This window comes from Mesoplodon mirus, assembly GCF_964341445.2.
Source record: "Mesoplodon mirus genome assembly, chromosome: 12".
Lineage (NCBI taxonomy): Eukaryota > Metazoa > Chordata > Mammalia > Artiodactyla > Ziphiidae > Mesoplodon > Mesoplodon mirus.
Genome location: NC_138988.1, coordinates 64573861 through 64597117, shown reverse-complemented (window position 1 = coordinate 64597117; position 23257 = coordinate 64573861). Strand labels below are relative to the sequence as shown.

The following is a 23257-nucleotide window of genomic DNA, read 5'->3' as shown; positions in this document are numbered from 1 at the left end:
TATTTGGGGCCCATTGCATTTTCATGTAAATTTTAAAATCAGCTTGTCAGTCTTCACCAAAACAATGCTGAGATTTTTTTTTTTTTTTTTTTTTTTTTTGCGGTACGCGGGCCTCTCACTGTTGTGGCCTCCCCCGCTGTGGAGTACAGGCTCCGGACGCACAGGCTCAGCGGCCATGGCTCACGGGCCCAGCCGCTCCACGGCATGCAGGATCTTCCCGGACCGGAGCACAAACCCGTGTCCCCTGCATCAGCAGGCAGACTCTCAACCACTGCGTCACCATGGAAGCCCTATGCTGAGATTTTGATTGGGAATGCATAGAATACATACAACAATTTTAGAGAAAATTCACATCTTTATAATACTCATTCTTCTATGAATATGGTTTATCCTTCCATTTATTTAGATTATTTTTCAATATTTCTATATTGTATGATTTTCTCTGGAGAAGTTATAGGCATCTCTCATTAAAATTTTCCTAGATATTCAATATTTTTGTTGTCTTATAAATGGTATCTTTTAAAATTGCATTTTCTAGTTAGTTATTTTTTGTTTATAGGAAAAAATTGATTTCTATATTGTGTTGCTATTTTGTATATTGATTTTGTATACTTTGTATAGTGTGTACTACCAGCAAATGTGATGAATTCATTTAGTAAGATTAATAATTTATCTGGAGATTTTTCCACACATTTACTTACAAAATTATGCCCTCTATGAATAGGTTTTACTGCATTCTTTCTAACATCTATGACTTTTATTTCTTTTTATTACTTTATCACACTGGCTCCAGCACGATGCTGAATAGAAATGGAGATTGGGAGGAATCGTTTACTCATTTCTGATCTTTCGGGGAGAGACTATATGAGAATTAGTGAAATTTTTTTATTGTTAGTACTTCTCAGACTAAGGAAGAGATCTTCTATTGCTGGTGTGCTAAAAATCTATTAGTGGATGCTGAATTACAGCAAATGGTTTTCCTCCATTTATTGAGAGAGCACATAGAATTTATGGGTTTTTCTGTTAATATTGAGAATTACATTGAGTGATTTCTGCATGTTAAACCAAATTTATATTCCTGAAACAAACTCCTAGTTGATAATGATGGATGGATTTTTCTTATTACACATACCTCTAGATTTGTTTTGCCGATGTTTTGTTTAAGCCTTTAGCATTTCTTTTTTTTTTTAATTAACATCTTTATTGGAGTATAATTGCTTTACAATGGTGTGTTATTTTCTGCTTTAAAACAAAGTGAATCAGCTATACATATACATATATCCCCATAACTCCTCCCTCTTGCATCTCCCTCCCACCTTCCCTATCCCACCCCTCTAGGTGGTCACAAAGCACCCAGCTGATCTCCCTGTGCTATGCAGCTTCTTCCCACTAGCTATCTATTTTACATTTGGTAGTATATATTAAGTCCATGCCACTCACTCACTTCGTCCCAGCTTACCCTTCACTCTCCCCATGTCCTCAAGTCCATTTTCTATGTCTGCATCTTTATTCCTCTCCTGTCACTAAGTTCTTCAGAACCATTTTTATTTTTATTTTTTTTAGATTCCATATATATGTGTTAGCATATGGTATTTGTTTTTCTCTTTCTGGCTTAACTTCACACTATATGACAGACTCTAGGTCCATCCAACTGACTACAAATAACTCAATTTCATTTCTTTTTATGGCTGAGTAATATTCCATTGTATATATGTGCCGCATCTTCTTTATCCATTCATCTGTCGATGGACACTTATGTTGCTTCCTTGTTCTGGCTATTGTAAATAGAGCTGCAATGAACATTGTGGTACATGACTCTTTTTGAATTATGGTTTTCTCAGGTTATATGCCCAGTAGTGGGATTGCTGGGTCGTATGGTAGTTCTATTTTTACTTTTTTAAGGAACCTCCATACTGTTCTCCATAGCGGCTGTATCAATTTACATTCCCACCAACATTGCAAGAGTGTTCCCTTTTCTCCACACCCTCTCCAGCATTTATTGTTTCTAGATTTTTTGATGATGGCCATTCTGACTGGTGTGAGGTGATACCTCATTGTAGTTTTGATTTGCATTTCTCTAATGATTAGTGATGTTGAGCATGCTTTCATGTGTTTGTTGGCAATATGTATATCTTCTTTGTAGTAATGTCTATTTAGCTCTTCTGCCCATTTGTAGACTGGGTTGTTTGTTGTTTTGATATTGAGCTGCATAGGCTGCTTGTAAATTTTGGAGATTAATCCTTTGTCAGTTGCTTCATTTGCAAATATTTTCTCCCATACTCAGGGTTGTCTTTTCATCTTGTTTATGTTTTTCTTTGCTGTGCAAAAGCTTTTAACTTTCATTAGGTCCTATTTGTTTATTTTTGTTTTTATTTCCATTTCTCTAGGAGGTGGGTCAAAAAGGATCTTGCTGTGATTTATGTCATAGAGTGTTCTGCCTATGTCTTCCCCTAAGAGTTTTATAGTGTCTGGCCTTATGTTTAGGTCTTTAATCTATTTTGAGTTTATTTTTATGTATGATTTTAGGGAGTGTTCTAATTTCATTCTTTTACATGTAGCTGTCCAGTTTTCCCAGCACCACTTATTGAAGAGGTTGTCTTTTCTTCATTGTATATTTTTGCCTCCTTTATCAAAAATAAGGTGACCATATGTTAAGCTCTTAGCATTTATTTTCAAATGAGTTTCTTAGATCAGGATATATCCTTTTCAGGTCTTTTTTATCAACACTTTTGCTGTCTGCATAAAAGATTGGGAAGTGTGCACTTTGCTTTAAGTCTATAGGTTATTTTGAAAAAAAATTTCTTTCTTTAATGTTCAGAAGAATTCATCAGAGAAGCCATATGGACTTGGAGTTTTCTTTGTGGAAAAAAGTTTTCCAATTATAGATTCATCTTTTTAAATTGATATAAGTCACCTCAGATTTTCTTTTTCTTGTATCAGCTGTGATGAGCTGTATCTTTAGGGAAATTGTCTACATCATTTAAATTTTTAATTTAATGACATACATTTTTCTTATATTCTCTAGACTTTAGTGTGCATAAGATGTGAGTAAACTCTACTTCACCTTGCTGTATAGTAGAAACTAATACAACATTGTAAAACAACTATACCCCAATTAAAAACAAAAGTAAATGAAAAGATGTGAGTAAAGTTCCAATTTTATTTCTGATTTCAATATTTGTGACTTCTGTTTTTTTTATTTATCTTACTATGAAGTTAATAATTTTACTAGTTTTCACAAAACACCAAATTTTGGCTTTTTGGTTCTACCTCTTGCATATTCTTCTTTAATTCATTATTTCTATCCTTTATTGCTTTCTACCTCCTTTAGTTTTAATGCTTTAATTTTTGTTCCTTTTTTAAAGTTTTTGAGATAATTATATTACTGATTTTCAGTTTTTGTTTTCCAGTAGATTCATTTAAGATTATTCATATTTTTGAGCATGTCTTTAGCTTCATTTTGATAGTTTTTTTTGGATAGTTTTTGATAGTGTGTATTTAACTATCATTCAGTTGAAAATAAGTTAGTTTGTATTGTAATTTAGCTTAAGTATCATGAGTTATTTAGGAGTGCCTTACCTAAAATTCAAACATTTGTAGGTTTTTCCCAATATTTTTGTTGAATTGTTGCTTAATTCTACCAAATTCAGTTAAAATATCCATTATGTATATGGGAATAGGATCTAAAAAAGAGTGTATATATGTATAACTGATTCACTTTGTTGTACAGCAGAAACTAACACAACATTGTAAATCAACTATACTCCAATAAAAATTAATTTTAAAAAATCCATTGTGATTTCCATACTCTGAAGTTTGTTGAGATTTACTTATATTCCAGAATTTGGTAAATTTTTGTCCAAGTACTATGCATACTCTGAAATAATGTGTACTCTTCAGTTTGGGGTATAATATTCCAGATATATATAGATTAAGATTTATAAATATATTAAGTAAAGTTTGTTAATTACATAAATCTGAAATGGATTTTGTTGTCTGTTTATTCTATTACTTACTTAGAAAGATCCATTATAATATCCCTCTATGATTCCCACTTTGGTTGTATCATCTTTTGCTTTGTATATTGTTGATGCTGTGGTATTAGAATTGTTATATCTTCCTAGTGAATTGATCTTTCATCATTATAAAATTTCCCTCGTTAGCTCTAGTAATGCTTCTTGCCTCAACATCTTGTCCAAATTTTAAATTTAAAAATTTTTAATTGCTTTAAAATTCGGTCCAAAATTAATTTAGCTACACTATCATTCTTTAAATTAATATTCACATTCTTGCATTTTCTATTTTGTTGTGTCATTTTATTAAAAGTATGTTGATTATTTAAGAAGTATATGATTGAGTCTTTTTTTGAATACTGCCCAATAACCTTTGTCTTTTAATTGAAGTTTTAGGTTCCTTTGTATTTAATGTAACTATTGGTATATTTGTGTTTATACCTATCATATCATTTGCTTTCTTTTAGTTCCCCTTGTTCAATTTTTTTCTTGCCTTTTACATTTTAAAATTATTATTTCTTTCCTCTTTAGCTTGTTACATATTCACTTAATGTTCTTTTAGAGATTTCCCTAGTGATGAAAACATAAGTCATTGATAATGCATTTTAATATATTGATAAATTAGTATTTTTTTTTAGAATTACTTCATGATTCTCCAAGAGGCATTTTCTTTTAATAATCAAGTGACAATTAGAAAAACACTTTAATGATGTTAAGTAGTGACAAAACTTTCTTTTTTTTTTTTTGCTTTATAAAAAATTTAATCAGTTATACATATACATATGTTTCCATATCCCCTCCCTTTTGCGTCTCCCTCCCACCCTCCCTATCCCACCCCTCCAGGCGGTCACAAAGCACCGAACTGATCTCCCTGTGCTATGTGGCTGCTTCCCACTAGCTATCTACCTTACGTTTGGTAGTGTATATATGTCCATGCTGCTCTTTCACTTTGTCACAGCTTAACCTTCCCCCTCCCCATATCCTCAAGTCCATTCTCTAGTAGGTCTGTGTCTTTATTCCTGTCTTACCCCTATGTTCTTCATGACATTTTTTTTTCTTAAATTCCATATATATGTGTTAGCATACAGTATTTGTCTTTCTCTTTCTGACTTACTTCACTCTGTATGACAGACTCTAGGTCTATCCACCTCATTACAAATAGCTCAATTTCATTTCTTTTTATGGCTGAGTAATATTCCATTGTATATATGTGCCACATCTTCTTTATCCATTCATCCGATGATGGACACTTAGGTTGTTTCCATCCCCGGGCTATTGTAAATAGGGCTGCTATGAACATTTTGGTACATGTCTCTTTTTGAATTATGGTTTTCTCAGGGTATATGCCCAGTAGTGGGATTGCTGGGTCATATGGTAGTTCTATTTGTAGTTTTTTAAGGAACCTCCATACCGTTCTCCATAGCGGCTGTACCAATTCACATTCCCACCAGCAGTGCAAGAGTGTTCCCTTTTTTCCACACCCTCTCCAGCATTTATTGTTTCTAGATTTTTTGATGATGGCCATTCTGACTGGTGTGAGATGATATCTCATTGTAGTTTTGATTTGCATTTCTCTAATGAGTAAAGATGTTGAGCATTCTTTCATGTGTTTGTTGGCAGTCTGTATATCTTCTGTGGAGAAATGTCTATTTACGTCTTCTGCCCATTTTTGGATTGGGTTGTTTGTTTTTTTGTTATTGAGCTGCATGAGCTGCTTATAAATTTTGGAGATTAATCCTTTGTCAGTTGCTTCATTTGCAAATATTTTCTCCCATTCTGAGGGTTGTCTTTTGGTCTTGTTTATAGTTTCCTTTGCTGTGCAAAAGCTTTGAAGTTTCATTAGGTCCCATGTGTTTATTTTTGTCTTTATTTCCATTTCTCTAGGAGGTGGGTCAAAAAGGATCTTGCTGTGATTTATGTCATAGAGTGTTCTGCCTATGTTTTCCTCTAAGAGTTTGATAGTGTCTGGCCTTACATTTAGGTCTTTAATCCATTTTGAGCTTATTTTTGTGTATGGTGTTAGGGAGTGATCTAATCTCATACTTTTACATGTCCCTATCCAGTTTTCCCAGCACCACTTATTGAAGAGACTGTCCTTTCTCCACTGTACATTCCTGCCTCCTTTATCAAAGATAAGGTGACCATATGTCCGTGGGTTTAACTCTGGGCTTTCTATCCTGTTCCATTGATCTATCTTTCTGTTTTTGTGCCAGTACCATACTGTCTTGATTACTGTAGCTTTGTAGTATAGTCTGAAGTCAGGGAGCCTGATTCCTCCAGCTCCATTTTTCGTTCTCAAGATTGCTTTGGCTATTCGGGGTCTTTTGTGTTTCCATACAAATTGTGAAATGTTTTGTTCTAGTTCTGTGTAAAATGCCAGTGGTAGTTTGATAGGGATTGCATTGAATCTGTAGATTGCTTTGGGTAGTAGAGTCATTTTCACAATGTTGATTCTTCCAATCCAAGAACATGGTACATCTCTCCATCTATTTGTATCATCTTTAATTTCTTTCATCAGTGTCTTATAATTTTCTGCATACAGGTCTTTTGTCTCCTTAGGTAGGTTTATTCCTAGATATTTTATTCTTTTTGTTGCAGTGGTAAATGGGAGTGTTTCCTTGATTTCACTTTCAGATTTTTCATCATTAGTATATAGGAATGCCAGAGATTTCTGTGCATTAATTTTGTATCCTGCAACTTGACCAAATTCATTGATTAACTCTAGTAGTTTTCTGGTAGCATCTTTAGGATTCTCTATGTATAGTATCATGTCATCTGCAAACAGTGACAGCTTTACTTCTTCTTTTCCGATTTGGATTCCTTTTATTTCCTTTTCTTCTCTGATTGCTGTGGCTAAAACTTCCAAAACTAGGTTGAATAAGAGGGGTGAGAATGGGCAGCCTTGTCTTGTTCCTGATCTTAGTGGAAATGGTTTCAGTTTTTCACCATTAAGGACGATGCTGGCTGTGGGTTTGTCATATATGGCCTTTATTATGTTGAGGAAAGTTCCCTCTATGCCTACTTTCTGCAGGGTTTTTATCATAAATGGGTGTTGAATTTTGTCGAAAGCTTTCTCTGCATCTATTGAGATGATCATATGGTTTTTCTCCTTCAATTTGTTAATATGGTGTATCACGTTGATTGATTTGCGTATATTGAAGAATCCTTGCATTCCTGGAATAAACCCCACTTGATCATGGTGTATGATCCTTTTAATGTGCTGTTGGATTCTGTTTGCTAGTATTTTGTTGAGGATTTTTGCATCTATGTTCATCAGTGATATTGGCCTGTAGTTTTCTTTCTTTGTGACATCCATGTCTGGTTTTGGTATCAAGGTGATGGTGGCCTCGTAGAATGAGTTTGGGAGTGTTCCTCCCTCTGCTATATTTTGGAAGAGTTTCAGAAGGATAAGTGTTAGCTCTTCTCTAAATGCTTGATAGAATTCGCCTGTGAAGCCATCTGGTCCTGGGCTTTTGTTTGTTGGAAGATTTTTTATCACAGTCTCAATTTCAGTGCTTGTGATTGGTCTGTTCATATTTTCTATTTCTTCCTGATTCAGTCTTGGCAGGTTGTGCATTTCTAAGAATTTGTCCATTTCTTCCAGGTTGTCCATTTTATTGGCATAGAGTTGCTTATAGTAATCTCTCATGATCTTTTGTATTTCTGCAGTGTCAGTTGTTACTTCTCCTTTTTCATTTCTAATTCTATTGATTTGAGTCTTCTCCCTTTTTTTCTTGATGAGTCTGGCTAATGGTTTATCAATTTTGTTTATCTTCTCAAAGAACCAGCTTTTAGTTTTATTGATCTTTGCTATCATTTCCTTCATTTCTTTTTCATTTATTTCTGATCTGATTTTTATTATTTCTTTCCTTCTGCTAACTTTGGGATGTTTTTGTTCTTCTTTCTCTAATTGCTTTAGGTGCAAGGTTAGGTTGTTTATTCGAGATGTTTCCTGTTTCTTAAGGTGGGATTGTATTGCTATAAACTTCCCTCTTAGAACTGCTTTTGCTGCATCCCATAGGTTTTGGGTTGTCGTGTCTCCATTGTCATTTGTTTCTAGGTATTTTTTAATTTCCTCTTTGATTTCTTCAGTGATCACTTCGTTATTAAGTAGTGTATTGTTTAGCCTCCATGTGTTTGTATTTTTTACAGATCTTTTCCTGTAATTGATATCTAGTCTCATAGCATTGTGGTCAGAAAAGATACTTGATACAATTTTAATTTTCTTAAATTTACCAAGGCTTGATTTGTGACCCAAGATATGATCTATCCTGGAGAATGTTCCATGAGCACTTGAGAAAAATGTGTATTCTGTTGTTTTTGGATGGAATGTCCTATAAATATCAATTAAGTCCATCTTGTTTAATGTATCATTTAAAGCTTGTGTTTCCTTATTTATTTTCATTTTGGATGATCTGTCCATTGGTGAAAGTGGGGTGTTAAAGTCCCCTACTATGAGTGTGTTACTGTCGATTTCTCCTTTTATGGCTGTTAGTATTTGCCTTATGTATTGAGGTGCTCCTATGTTTGGTGCATAAATATTTACAATTGTTATATCTTCTTCTTGGATCGATCCCTTGATCATTATGTAGTGTCCTTCTTTGTCTCTTCTAGTAGTCTTTACTTTAAAGTCTATTTTGTCTGATATGAGAATTGCTACTCCAGCTTTCTTTTGGTTTCCATTTGCATGGAATATCTTTTTCCATCCCCTTACTTTCAGTCTGTATGTGTCTCTAGGTCTGAAGTGGGTCTCTTGTAGACAGCATATATATGGGTCTTGTTTTTGTATCCATTCAGCCAATCTGTGTCTTTTGGTGGGAGCATTTAGTCCATTTACATTTAAGGTAATTATTGATATGTATGTTCCTGTTCCCATTTTCTTAATTGTTTTGGGTTTGTTATTGTAGGTCTTTTACTTCTGTTGTGTTTCTTGCCTAGAGAAGTTCCTTTAGCATTTGTTGTAAAGCTGGTTTGGTGGTGCTGAACTCTCTCAGCTTTTGCTTGTCTGTAAATGTTTTAATTTCTCCGTGGAATCTGAATGAGATCCTTGCTGGGTAGAGTAATCTTGGTTGCAGGTTTTTCTCCTTCATCACTTTAAGTATGTCCTGCCACTCCCTTCTGGCTTGTAGAGTTTCTGCTGAGAGATCAGCTGTTATCCTGATGGGGATTCCCTTGTGTGTTATTTGTTGTTTTTGCCTTGCTGCTTTTAATATGATTTCTTTGTGTTTAATTTTTGACAGTTTGATTAATATGTGTCTTGGCGTATTTCTCCTTGGATTTATTCTGCATGGGACTCTCTGTGCCTCCTGGACTTGATTAACTATTTCCTTTCCCATATTAGGGAAGTTTTCAACTATAATCTCTTCAAATATTTTCTCAGTCCCTTTCTTTTTCTCTTCTTCTTCTGGAACCCCTATAATTCGAATGTTGGTGCGTTTAATGTTGTCCCAGAGGTCTCTGAGACTGTCCTCTGTTCTTTTCATTCTTTTTTCTTTATTTTGCTCTGCGTCAGTTATTTCCACTATTTTATCTTCCACCTCACTTATCCGTTCTTCTGCCTCAGTTATTCTGCTATTGATCCCATCTAGAGTATTTTTTATTTCATGTATTGTGTTTTTAATCGATGCTTGATTCATCTTTAGTTCTTCTAGGTCCTTGTTAACTGTTTCTTGCATTTTGTCTATTCCATTTCCAAGATTTTGGATCTGGGAAATAGAATCTTGGATCATCTTTACCATCATTATTCTGAATTCTTTTTCAGGTAGACTGCCTATTACCTCTTCATTTGTTAGGTCTGGTGGGTTTTTATCTTGCTCCTTCTCCTGCTGTGTGTTTTTCTGTCTTCTCATTTTGCTTATCTTACTGTGTTTGGGGTCTCCTTTTTGCAGGCTGCAGGTTCGTAGTTCCCGTTGTTTTTGGTGTCTGTCCCCAGTGGCTAAGGTTGGTTTAGTGGGTTGTGTAGGCTTCCTGGTGGAGGGGACTAGTGCCTGTGTTCTGGTGGATGAGGCTGGATCTTGTCTTTCTGGTGGGCAGGTCCACGTCTGGTGGTGTGTTTTGGGGTGTCTGCAGACTTTTTATGAGTTTAGGCCACCTCTCTGCTATTGGGTGGCGTTGTGTTCCTGTCTTGCTAGTTGTTTGGCTTAGGGTGTCCAGCACTGTAGCTTGCTGGTCGTTGAGTGAAGCTGGGTGCTGGTGTTGCGATGGAGATCTCTGGAAGATTTTCGCCGTTTGATATTATGTGGAGCTGGGAGGTCTCTTGTGGACCAGTGTCCTGAAGTTGGCTCTCCCACCTCAGAGGCACAGCACTGACTCCGGGCTCCTCAATTTGGGATGATGTGTTGTCTATTCATGTATTCCACAGATGCAGGGTACATCAAGTTGATTGTGGAGCTTTAATCCGCTGCTTCTGAGGCTGCTGGGAGAGGTTTCCCTTTCTCTTCTTTGTTCTCACAGCTCCTGGGTCTCAGCTTTGGATTTGGCCCCGCCTCTGCGTGTAGGTCGTCGGAGGGCGTCTGTTCTTCGCTCAGGCAGGACAGGGTTAAAGGAGCAGCCTCTTCGGGGACTCTGGCTCACTCAGGCCGGGCGGGAGGGAGGGGCACGGAGTGCGGGGCGAGCCTGCAGCGGCAGAGTTCGGCGTGACGTTGCACCAGCCCGAGGCGTGCCGTGCATTCTCCCAGGGAAGCCGCCCCTGGATCCCGGGACCCCGGCAGTGGCGGGCTGCACAGGCTCCCGGAAGGGCGGTGTAGACAATGACTTGCGCTCACACACAGGCTTCTTGGCGGCGGCAGCAGCAGCCCCAGCGTCCCACGCCCGTCTCTGGGCTCCGCGCTTTCAGTCGCGACTCGCGCCCGTCTGTGGAGCCCCTTTAAGCAGCGCTCTTAATCTCCCCTCTCCTCGCGCACCAGGAAACCAAGAGGGAAGAAAAAGTCTCTTGCCTCTTCGGCAGCTCCAGAGTTTTCCCGGACTCCCTCCTGGCTAGCTGTGGCACATTAGCCCCCTTCAGGCTGAGTTCTCGCTGCCAGCCCCAGTCCTCTCCCTGCGCTCTGACCGAAGCCCGAGCCTCAGCTTCCAGCGCTGCGCGCCCCAGCGGGCGAGCAGACAAGCCTCTCGGGCTGGTGAGTGCCGCTCGGCACTGATCCTCTGTGTGGGGATCTCTCCGCTTTGCCCTACCCAGGTATATGGGGGGTTTCTTGCCTTTTGGGAGGTCTGGGGTCTTCTGCCAGTGTTCAGTAGGTGTTCTGTAGGAGTTGTTCCACGTGTAGCTGTATTTCTGGTGTATCCGTGGGGAGGAAGGTGATCTCCGCGTCTTACTCTTCCGCCATCTTACCCGGAAGTCTGATAAATTAGTATTTTTAACACTTGCTGAACACTGAAATAAACTTGGAACACTGCCTTAACTCTTTTTACCACTGCTTCCTTTCTGCTACAGTTATTTAAACCTCACAAAACATGGTGATGATGATGTTTATTATTTTATTTAGCCATTTATAATTGATATTTATTCACATATTTATAATTTCCATTATTCATCATTCCTCTCTTCATTTTTGTACTTCCAACTGATCATTTTCTTTCTGTCTAACTCCTTTTCATTTTTCTCTTGTTTGAGAATGTTGTTGACAAATTCTCTCATCTTCTGTTTATCTGAAAAGGACTTTATTTCATCTTCATTTACCAGGTATGTTTTCATTGACTATACAATTCTAAATTGTTCTCTCAGCATGAAAATGACATTTTGTTATACTTTAGATTTTTTTCTTTTGAAAATTTAGCTGTCAATCCCAGTATTATGCTTTGATGGTGATACGCTTTTTATCTGAATTAAGATTTTTCTCTTTGTTACTGGTTTTCAGAAGCTTTATTAAAATATAACTGTGTGTAGTTTTCTCTTATATTTATCCAGGTTGAGATTTGTGACACTTCAGATATCTGTGTACAGTTGCCTTTAATTAGTTTTATTTTTTCCTGGTAAAATGTAATGTACCTAAAACAGCTTTTGATCTTAAATGCAGGGTACATTTATTCTTGTGATATCTCATATTATATTTCCCCCATTGCTCTGGCCTGGCAAGAGCTTTTGAGTTATGTGGAACCCAAAATATTAACTATATCTCTCAGTTATGTGCTATCTTTAAGTTTAACACATATGCCCTTCTATTTCATCTTTTAAGTAATTGCTAAAAAGTTGAATAATAAGATATATGTAATATTGATTAATTACTAATGTTAATCTGGAATGAAATCTCTAGTGATATGTCACAGGACTCTACCTTTGGTTTTTAATTAGTTTTAAAAAATTATCAGATAACAGCTCTCCTTGGCTAGTATATTTTTAGATATTGTTTCTGCTTCATTTTACTTCTCTTCTCACATATTGAGAATCTAATTACATGCATTTTAGTATTTAAAGCATGTATTATTCATATTATTTTTTGCATTTTCAATTTTTTTCTCTGTGTTGTTTAGTGTGAATACTTTTCTATTAGTTTGGATAGTTCTACTGGTTGACTCTATCCATCTAATCTTCTATTGAATCCATTGTTGTGTTTACAGTTAAAACATTTTTGAGGTCTACAGCTTCCCCTTAAATATTTTTTTCAATTATTCATTAATAGTCTACATATATCACATAATTTCTTGAACTTTATAATCCAATTATTTTAAAATTTCTGAAGGCTTTATTCTTTTCTTTTCCTATAGGCTTTGGTCTTTTGGTGTTGGCTTTGTGTCTGCCTGATGACTTTTCTATTGAATGAGTGACATTTCAGATGAAAACTTTGGATTAAATCATTTGATGCTCTAGATAATATATATTCTTCCACAGAGAATTTGCTTTTGCATTGGCAGGCAGTTAGTATTGAGACAGAAAACCTCTATCCAGTCAATAAGTGAAGGTATTCGGAGCTGGGCTTCATCCTTTAGGAGAGCATGTCTCCTTCAGGCTTATCTCTGCTACAGTTTGCTCTTTGGGGTTGCCGCTGAAAGCCAGGGTTGTTCACCTCAGGTTGATTGAATGACTGCCCTCTGTTCAACAAGACTGTTCAAGTTCCTGCTCAACTTCTCATATTATTGGCTGCTACTTTTTACTCTCAGCCCTTAGTTGGTGCCTGCAAACTGCCAGAAGCTTTGAGAAGAAAAGAGGTTTTGAATGTCAGTATACATCTGTCTTCTTTCCTTTTCTCCAGGATATTGGCCCTTCAAGTCCTCACTCCCTCATAAGGTTTCCAATGTTGTAAAGACATGTGTGACACTCCAACTACTCCATGGTTGTTTTGGATGGGAGGTTTGCTCTGCAGCAAGCTTATCTGTCATAACCACAATTGTATACTATTTTCTAATAGTAAAACCAATATACCATTCAGTGCTATAATATTTAGTACTTCAGAGAAAATTGGCACCTTTGGATATTTGCCAACCAAGACTATTTGGCTGAAGTTGCATAATTCTCTGGAAATGACTTAGGTTGTTCCTTTCTTACTCTAATCTATATCTGGTTGACCTCATCCACTGGACTGGCTTTAAACACTATGGCTATTCCGATGAATCCCAAATATGTACCTGTAACTGAAATACATCTCCTGAAATATAGATGCATAAATCCAAATGCCAAATGGATACTGACAGCGAGGTAACTCACAAGTGTTTAAAACTCACATATACAAAATGGAATTTCTCATCTTCTATCCCTACTTCCAAATGAAGCCGCCTCATTCTCCTTTATTTCATAACTCAGTGAGCAATAGGATCTTCTCCCCACCTGCCAAGCAATGTACCTGGTAATCATCCTCAGTTCTTCTTACCTTCTTCATCTTCATATCAAATCACTCAACACAGTTTTGTATTTCAACTTCATTATTATTTCTGGAATTCATTCATTTTCCTCCATTCTTTTGTCTTCACCTTATTTCCTTGGAGTTCTAAAAGTCTCAAAACTGGTTCCCCTGCTTCCAGTTTAAGAGCACATATAATTTCCACATTCTCCCAAGTCATCTTTGAAAAATAGAAACAGGGTCTTGTCACTCTCTTGATTAAAATCTTTCAGTGATTCTCCCTAATCTTCAGGACAATGTCAAAATGCTTTAATTTGGTATGTATATATTTTATAATCATGAGTTGAGTGTGAATTAAAGACAAAATATATAAAAGATGAAAAAAATGTAGTTTGAAATTTTGTTATGGAAAGCAAGACTAAGCCAAGAACTAGAGTTATAACTTTGGAAATTAGTCTCTTAGAGATGAGAATAAAGGTTGTGAGAGTAGATAATAACAAAGAAGAAAAGAACATGGAAGAAAAAGACAGGAGGATTGAAGATATACATGGAGTGAAAGAGGGAAAATAGTCCTACAAAGGAAGCCAAAAAATTAAGTTCATTACAGGCAGTATGATAAATAGAAGTCAAGTGCCAGGGGAAGAATAGGTCACTTATATGTGCTAATTAAAGCGAAAGGGCCAAGACAAAGATTGACCATATGTCTCTAACGAGCTCCGAGGACAGGGTAGAGATCCAGATGGAATTTTGAGAGGCTGCACTGGGAACAAATGTTCATAGTGATTTACCTGTAAAGAGTAAAAAGACATGGGTAACCAAGAAGTTTATATTCCCCCCACCCCAGAAAAACTCCTTTGATACCTACTAGATGTAGCCATTAATAGAACTGCAGATGCTAAGACTGTGGAGACTTCCTCCCTCCTCACCTTCTGCAAAGGCCAGCCTCAAAGGCCTGGGCAAACCTAATAACATCAAGTGACGCTCTGGTCTCTGGCAGATCCCATTTAGAACCTTGGTACCATTTGTGGTTGAGCCCTCCTCTGTCTCTCACAGACAGTAGAAGTCAAGCCTACCTTCCCACTCTCCTTTCTGAAGAATTTCCTTTGGACTTGATTCCTATGAATTACCATCTCCCTTGTGTTTCTGTTTTATAACCTTCTTCTATGCAGTTTCTCCAGGTATATTTGTGCCTGTGTGAAGACCCTGTCTTTCAAAATCCCTTCCCAGACAATTTATTAATTGTGGTATCATAATTATTCCCCATACTACCTCATTGGTATCAGCATGAGAATTCCTGCCTATGTTAAAATAATGAGCAGGTGCCAATGAGAAAATTTTTGTCAGACTGTAGACTTTTATATTTTCTTAAGGAAACAAAAATTGAAATGCATTCAGAACATTGTTGTCTGTGCTTCTATAATATCTTTTCTAAAGTTTCATTTCTCTTAATATTAGATAACCTTTGGGGGGGTTCATTTCACAACCCTGAAGTGTTTCTTGACAGTGTCCCATCTGTCAGATTTGCACGAAAAGTAGTGGCATCTTTGCCTGCTGCTCTTCTGAGCACAGACAGAGTGATTTGTAGAAAACTTGCCAAGATGTGTGGGCGGAGATGGGAGACTGACTTAGGAATTATTGGTATATTTTCCCAGGAAAAGAAGGAAGCAAAAGTAACAATAAGGGGGGCCAAGGAGGTGAGGTGCAATGAAAATGAGAAAAAGGAAAATACCTGGGGATTTCATGGAGAGTTTGTTTTACCCTTGGAGGACCTCACCAACAGTCAACTTTCCTATGTGTTAAATCTACACACTGTAATGATTCTGCATGAATCCTTTCCTGCTTTCAAGATAGATTCCTCACAAGAGTTAAATAGGGCTACCTTCTATGTGTATTCAATGGCTTTTTTGCTGTTTTTCATTTAGAAAAATAATTGTATTTCACCTTGACTCATTCATTTGTATATAATTTAAAAGATGTTAGCCAAATTTGTCCTTTCTTAAGGATTCTTTTTGGTCTAGAATATGGTCTAGAATATCCCACTTGAAACAAGTGTATTTACTTATATGTTATAAAGAATATCACAATTCATTTAATGTTTAAAACTCACCTCTTAAGTGACAGGGTAAGCATTTCAAAGTCTTTCACTGACACTTTGTGGCAACAGGTGGAACTACAGTATTTTTTAAAGTTGTTTTCTGACGTGTCTTATATGGGTAATATAACAAATAACAATCAAGAAATTATAATCTTGCATATCTGTATACATACATATGTACATTAAATAAAGAACAGTCAAGACATTCCATAATCATTTAAGACACTATCTAAATTACAATACCACAACCTACTACAAACAAAACTTTGATTTCACAAAGAAATAATTTAAATTATATATTAAAAAATCATGTGTTGGCTGTCTTTAACACTGCAATTAGAACTGAGATATATTTGAATAATTGTGTTTTCTTTCATTATTTTAGCTGTTCATGAGTTTTTTAAAAATCATAAAATGAGCAATTAAGATTTTCCCCTGGAATTTTCATTCTGTATTTAGGAATTTTGAGGAACATTATTGTTCGGTCAAAAATTTTGTTTCCCATTTTATAGCTCCTTTTTCCGTGGAAAATGTTTTTTTTTTTTTAATTGCGATAAAGTATACACAATTTAAAATTTACCACTTTAACCATTCTTAAGTTTACAATTCATTGGCAGTAAGTACATTCACATTTTGTACAACCATCAGCGTTATATATCTCTGTAACATTTTTCATCTTGCGAAACTAAAATTCTTTTCTCTTAAGCAATTATAACCAATTCTCCCCTCCCCCCAGACCCTGGCAACCACATTCTTCTTTCAGTCTTAAGGGATTTGGCTACTCTAAGTACTTCATATAAATGGAATTATATAATCATTGTCCTTTTGTATCTGGCTTATGTCACTTAACACCTATATCTTGTTTTAATGTTGAAAAATTAAATAAATGTGAAAATGCTTAAAATAATTTGATATATTTAGTGCAGATCTTTCGAGATACTCAGTAACATGCTAATTATATACCTGCACAGACTCCTCTTAATATTATAATATCAATTATTAGTTGACATTTTAAGACCTAAGTGTATGTTTAATAAAAGATGCAATCTCATCAACAGATTAACAGGATATCAATCACCTTAGTTTAAATTTTTCCAAGTGAAAGGATTGATTTGAGAGAGAAATTCACTTCGCCCATATGCAGTGTGTTAGATACTAAAACAAAAGCCAGTTTATCATAAGTGCAGATTGAAGTTGCAAAGGGTTTTATTGTACCAATATTTTATTTTCCTATTTGAAAGTCAGTTTATTCTTTGGCACATCCAATAACAGGTTACTTTTAAAGACTGTATCTCTATATTATGTTTTAAATCCCTCTCTGCATCACAGACTACAGATACTGTCATACAGCTGGAGTCAGGTTCCGTCTGTCGGTCCTGCAGAGCAAAGATGGGAGCTATACGTCATCGGATTCTTACAGATGAACAGATGATGAACCAAATGAGGGGTGAAAGAGGAAGGACTAAATGGACTTTTATCTTCTTGGCACCTCTGTATCTCAAAAGTCTTTTTCTCAAAAAATTTGTGTTTAAGGTGGATTTTCATTCAATCTGCATCGCTGCCTTCTGGCATCACCTTTCACCCCCATGTGCACAACAATTCCTCACTTGTTCCTGATTAATGCAGGCAGACTTATAAGTGCAGACTAACCACAAACTAACTTTAACATTGGTGGATCATGATCATTCAGAGAACCGATTTCAAAAATAGTACCAAGTTCATGTCTCATATCCTGCCAAGGCTCATCAGAAGGCAGTATATGGGGAAATGAGAGCCAAGAAAATAACTGGCAGGCAGCCAAGTTCTCTGTCAAATGTCAGGCCTTAAAAGGGATGAGGAAAATAAATGCTCCATTCAGCCACTGGGTTTTTTCTCTTCTTTTAAAGAACCTCATGGGTAAATGTACAATACCAAAGGCACCAACACGCTACAAGTGGATGAACAAATCAATGTTATGAATATTTATTTATTGCAAAGTATGTTTGAGGCAGTGTTTGTGTTGGGAGAAAAGCTTTCGAAACCAAGAAGAGTAAGAGAAAGGAAAAATCCATCTCAAAATGAAAAAGAGCCTTTGAACCAGTAGAAAAATAAGAAAAAAAAAATACAAATACCCATAATAGTCCATAATAATTTTAAAATGTGATTCATGATGAGGAAAGGTACAAAATGTAATATGTTTTTATTTCTTTGTTTTAAATATTTTTTTTTCCTTTTAAAAAAATTTATTGGAGTATACTTGATTTAAACTGTTGTGTTAGTTTCAGGTGTAGAGCAAAGTGAATCAGTTATATATATATGTGTGTGTGTGTGTGTGTGTGTGTATAGGTTATTACAGAATATTGAGTAGAGTTCCCTGTGCTATACAGTAGGTCTTGTTAACTATTTTATATATAGTAGTGTGTATGTGTTAATCCCAAGCTCCCAATCTATCCCTCCCTGTCACCCTTCCCTGCTGGTAGCCATTAGTTCATTCTCTAAGTCTGTGAATCTGTTTCTGTTTTTTAAAATAAGTTCATTTATATCATTTTGTATTAGATTCCATATATAAGTGATATAATATGATATTTGTCTTTGTCTGACTTACTTCACATAGTATGATAATCTCTAGGTCCATCTGTGTTACTGCAAATGACATTATTTTTTATGGTGTAATACTGTTTTAAAAAAGAAAGAAGCCATGTTGAGTTAGGCTAATTAAGAGAAACTTCATGAAACCAATCTTTTTGTTTGATTGGTTTGTTTTTTGCTTTTTTTTTGTTTGTTTGTTTTTTGGGGGGTAGGATTTAATTAATTGAAAAGAGGATTGAAATCGAGTGTGGCCATTTCCAAAAGGAGGAATGGCATTAGCAATTGCCTGGCGTGGAATGTTTGCTATAAAGTGAGATATCAAACTTATCCTGCAGCTCTGAGTATTTTATGGGCAGCATTGCAAGACATAGAGGGAAAGTTCAATGAGAACTGGTGGCCACCTGAGGATTTTGTACTTAATTCCAAAGAAAAGGAGAGGCTCCTATTGAAATGAAAGAGTTAATATAACTGGAGTGAATAGTATCACTGGATAAAATGGATAGGAGTAAAAAGAGGCAGGGTGCAGGAACAACTATTAGGAGGTAATGGCGACATCCTAGCTAATTATTACCACAATCTGACCAGGTATTTGCAAAAGGAATAGAAAGACAATTATAGAGGTAAGAGACATCTGAGGGGTTTTAAACATAAGGTATCAGGGAGAAAAAGGAAGAATGTTATATTTCAGGGAGATATAAAGTCCAGGAAGAGAATATAAGAAAAGATGATGAATTTAACTGCATAAATTTGATGTGCTAACAGGAGAAGGTTGTTTCCCTTATATTTTTAATATTTTGAATGGGGAAATGAATAAACTAATGGATATTTATTCAACCCAAACTGAGGAGATATGCACCTGAAGATTTGTGCTCAGTTCTGGTTAGCTAGCTCAAAGATATCTGCTGGTCATCTGCAGCATTTTCACAATAAAGAGACCAGGGTCATGAGAGAGGTAATCCTGCTATTATGTAGGAAGGGTCTGCCAATGTTTAACCCAGAGAAACAAAGTCTTGGGGAACAGGCATAGTCATAATCTTTAGTATTTTGAATGTACATAATGTAAGCACCATACTTAAGATATTGTAATTGGCCCAGTAATATTATTTAACATAAAGTCCAAATTCAAACTTCTCCAGTTATCCCAATAATGTTTTTTAGAATATTAATTTTTCCCTCTCTTTTTTCTGCCTAAGATTTAGAGGTAAAGAAATATCTACACGAGGGAACCAATTTCTAGCAATTGTATACATGTATGATCCAAAAAAGTGTGACTTGGCTATTAAGAAATCTAACAAGATCTCAGGCTGTCTTAATAGAGAAATATTAATGAAAGCAGTCACCGTGTTCTTTTCTGTCCTGGTTAGACCACAGCTGGAAACATGTGTGCAGTTGCAGATAGCTCATTTAGAGCCATCAATGATCATCTGGAGTGTGCTTAGAATAAAGGGATCAGGGTGATGTGAGATGGAAAACCCTGTATTGCACATGAGGGTTCTGGAGATATTTAGCCTCGGTAAGCAGAGGCTTGGGGAATGGTCATAGCTGTGGTCTTTAAATATCTGAATGGTTATTGTTATAGGTTGAGCTAGAAGAACAGAGCATCAAGCCACAGAGAATTATTCTTAAGCCCTAAAATTTAATGAAATTTGCCCTGCTGACTTGAAAACTTGCTTTAGACTGGTGACCCACTTTTTCTTCCAATTTCTCCATTTTAGAATGGGAATATCATTCTTTCCTTATCCCAAGGTGACATTTTGGAAGTAGATAACTTGTTTTCTAGGTTTCACTGGTTCATAGATAGAGAGGAGTTTTGCCCTGGGAAGGCCCATACCCCAAATCTCACCCATTCTTGACTTAGATAATATGTAGGTGAGATTTGGGATTTAGAGTTGATGCTGAAATGGGTTGAGAATTTGGGGACCATTGAGATGGAGTGAATTGTATTTTGCATGTGGGAAGAACACAAATTTTTAGGGTCACAGGACAGAGTATTATGAGTTGAACTGTGTCTCCCCCAAAATATGTGAAAGTGCTAATCCCCTGAATATCAGAATGTGACCTTATTTGGAAATTAGGTCATTGCAGATACGATTAGTTGAGTTAAAATGAGTCATACTGGAGTAGAGTGGGCCACTAATCTAATATGACTAGTGTCCTTATAAGAAGATGCCATGTGAATACAGAAAGGCAGGAGAACATCATGTTATGATGGAGAGAGAGACTGGAGTTACAGAGCTGCACCCTAGGGAAGACCACGATAGCCAGCAAACCACCAGAAGCTGCGAGAGAGGCAAGGAAGGATTTCTCTACAGGTTTCAGTGGCAGCTTGGCCCTCCTGACACGTTGATTTTGGACTGTCGGTCTCCAGAACTGTGGGACAATAAGTTTATGTTGCTTTAAAACACCCAACCTATGGTACTCTGTTAAAGCAGCCCTGGGAAACTAATACAGGTACTAGGCAGAAAAAAATAGATAAGGTTTATTCCTTGGGTTCCAGGAAAGAATAAAGAACCCATGAATGGAACTGAAAGGGAAACAGATATCAACTCAACATGAACAAGAACTTGCTGGTAGCTAAAGTCAACGCAAAATGTAGTCGAGGGCTTAAGCAAGTCATAAATTCCCTACTATTAAAAATATGCAAGTAGAATGAATCAGGAATACTGCAGAGTTGATTTATGCATCAAGTTAGACTGAATGATCTCCAATTCCAGAATTTTATGAATGTATGTTAAAGTCCTGCCAAAGAAAGGCTGACAGCTGCCTTCCACCTTCTGCTTCAACAATAGATGCTGGTATATAATAGAATGGCATGCAGAGTTTATAAGATTAAATCTAAGTTTGGCATTTACTAGCTATTCATCCTTAGGTAGGTTCCATAACCACCCGAGCCGCAGTTTTCCACATGTTAGACAGGGATATTAACAATAATCATTTCATAGTGTTATTATGAAGATTAATAATTTAAATTGCTTAGAACAGGATATGGCACATAGTAAATACTATAGAAGTATTGGTTGAGAATCTACTTGTTCTCACATTGCTTAGACATCATGCATTAACACTGTCCTCCCATCACTGCCATTCCTCACCTCCAAAATAGGGAGAATGGGGAGTCAAACTACAATGGATTTTATTTTTTAAGTCTTGTTTTCTTTTCTAGATCCCAAATTGCACCATTTGGACCATTTATTGACCAAGGATCATAAGTGTGATTTTTTTGGTCAATTTTCTCATAACAAGCCGTGATAATGTGTTAGTCGACTGCTAAGATGGGTTTTTGTGTGTGTGTATGTGTGTGTGTGTGTGTGTGAGTGAGTGTTTCAAGCGTTTCTGAGAAATAAATGATTCAGCAGCAGCATTTTCAGATAATGAAGACTATGATTTACCCTAATAAAGCTCATTTGAGCTTTTGGTACTTGTGTGCTGGAGTTAAAGGAAGATGTGAAGTTTTCACAATTAAATCCTCAGAAATTCAGGTATTTCATTAAACTGGCATCTGTTGGTGACTGAAGGTAATTTCAGCTTTAGGAGCTAGTAAAAACATTTTTCAGCATATGAAAGTCATAATAAATTGGTGCATAATTGTCAAAAAGGAATCCACACTCAGTGACTTAAATTTAACAAATGTGCTTGTATTTCTTCACTGCATAAGGTTACTAATCACTGCATCATTTGGGTGCATAAGCGACAGCTCTGACAGGGTAATGATAACCCAGGTAAATTCACAGTTCCTTTCAGTGAAGCAAACTTATCAATAGATGTGGGTAGCAGTGCTTACACCTATATAATTCTGGAACCAGTGATTATGTAACTTTTGGATACCTCAGAGGAAGGACAGAGAATCAAAGAACTATGTGTTCTTTCGATAAAGAGAAGCTGAGTGAGATAGCACAACAGGGGGATACACTGAAGGAAAAGGAGGAAGGCTTGGCTGAGAAAGTGTGTTTCATCTGAACTGATGTTTAGGGGCTATCAAGAGTAATAGAAAGGAGAAAGATTGAGTTTCTAGAATTTATATGTGTTTTTTTTTTTTTTATAACTCCTTCATTTTCACAAAAGAAAGTAACCAGTGTGGTGGAAAGACCAGCTCTTCACTTGGTGTATAAGCCCAGTTGTAACCGTGGTTCTGTGTTTTATGAGCCACTTGTCCTCAACAAGTTCCAGTGTCTCACTGACGTCATAATATATAAAACATTGGTAATGATAAATTCCCTTGGAATTGTCACTGAGGTTAAACAACCTAAGGATATGAACCATCCACTTCAGTATATGGCAATAGTAAGGACTTTTTTTGTTGACTTTGTCTTTAAGCCTCTTCATCTCTTATAAGTCCCAAAGGCAGAGTTTGGGAGCAGGTAGGGGTCAATGTCATGGATAAGGCAAACATTGCAGTTTATTGAAAACTAGCGAACTCCTAATTCATCTCAACTCAGTAAATATGTCTTGAGTATTTGCTGATCACCAAAGGAGTAGAACGATAAATCAAAGATTGTTCTTTAACTCCTGGAAAATTAAATTCAAATTCGAGTAAAAATAAACACAGCCTTATGATCCATTGAAAAATGTCTTGCAAGGTAAATGAACTGATTTTAAGCATATATTCAGTATTCACACATATTGACCATTTCGGTGAAAACACAGGACAGCCTTAAATTATCTCCCTTGGCAATATTTATTTGTGGATTTGCAGGGGTACCAATTAGCTTGACGGTGTTCCCTCATCAATAGTTATTTTCTTTGTTTAGTTACTGTCTTAGTCTGTCCAGCCTGCTGTAACTGAGTACCATGAACTGAGTGGTTAATAAAAA

The 23257-nt window shown here is 36.3% G+C and overlaps 1 protein-coding gene across 1 annotated transcript in view; it reads left to right on the top strand.

Annotated features, from left to right (window-relative positions):
• HCRTR2 (hypocretin receptor 2) overlaps positions 1–23257 on the top strand; it is a gene marked incomplete at both ends in the record, with an annotated part of 141721 nt that overhangs the window by 85688 nt on the left and 32776 nt on the right. The gene's annotated exons all lie outside the window — the stretch shown is intronic.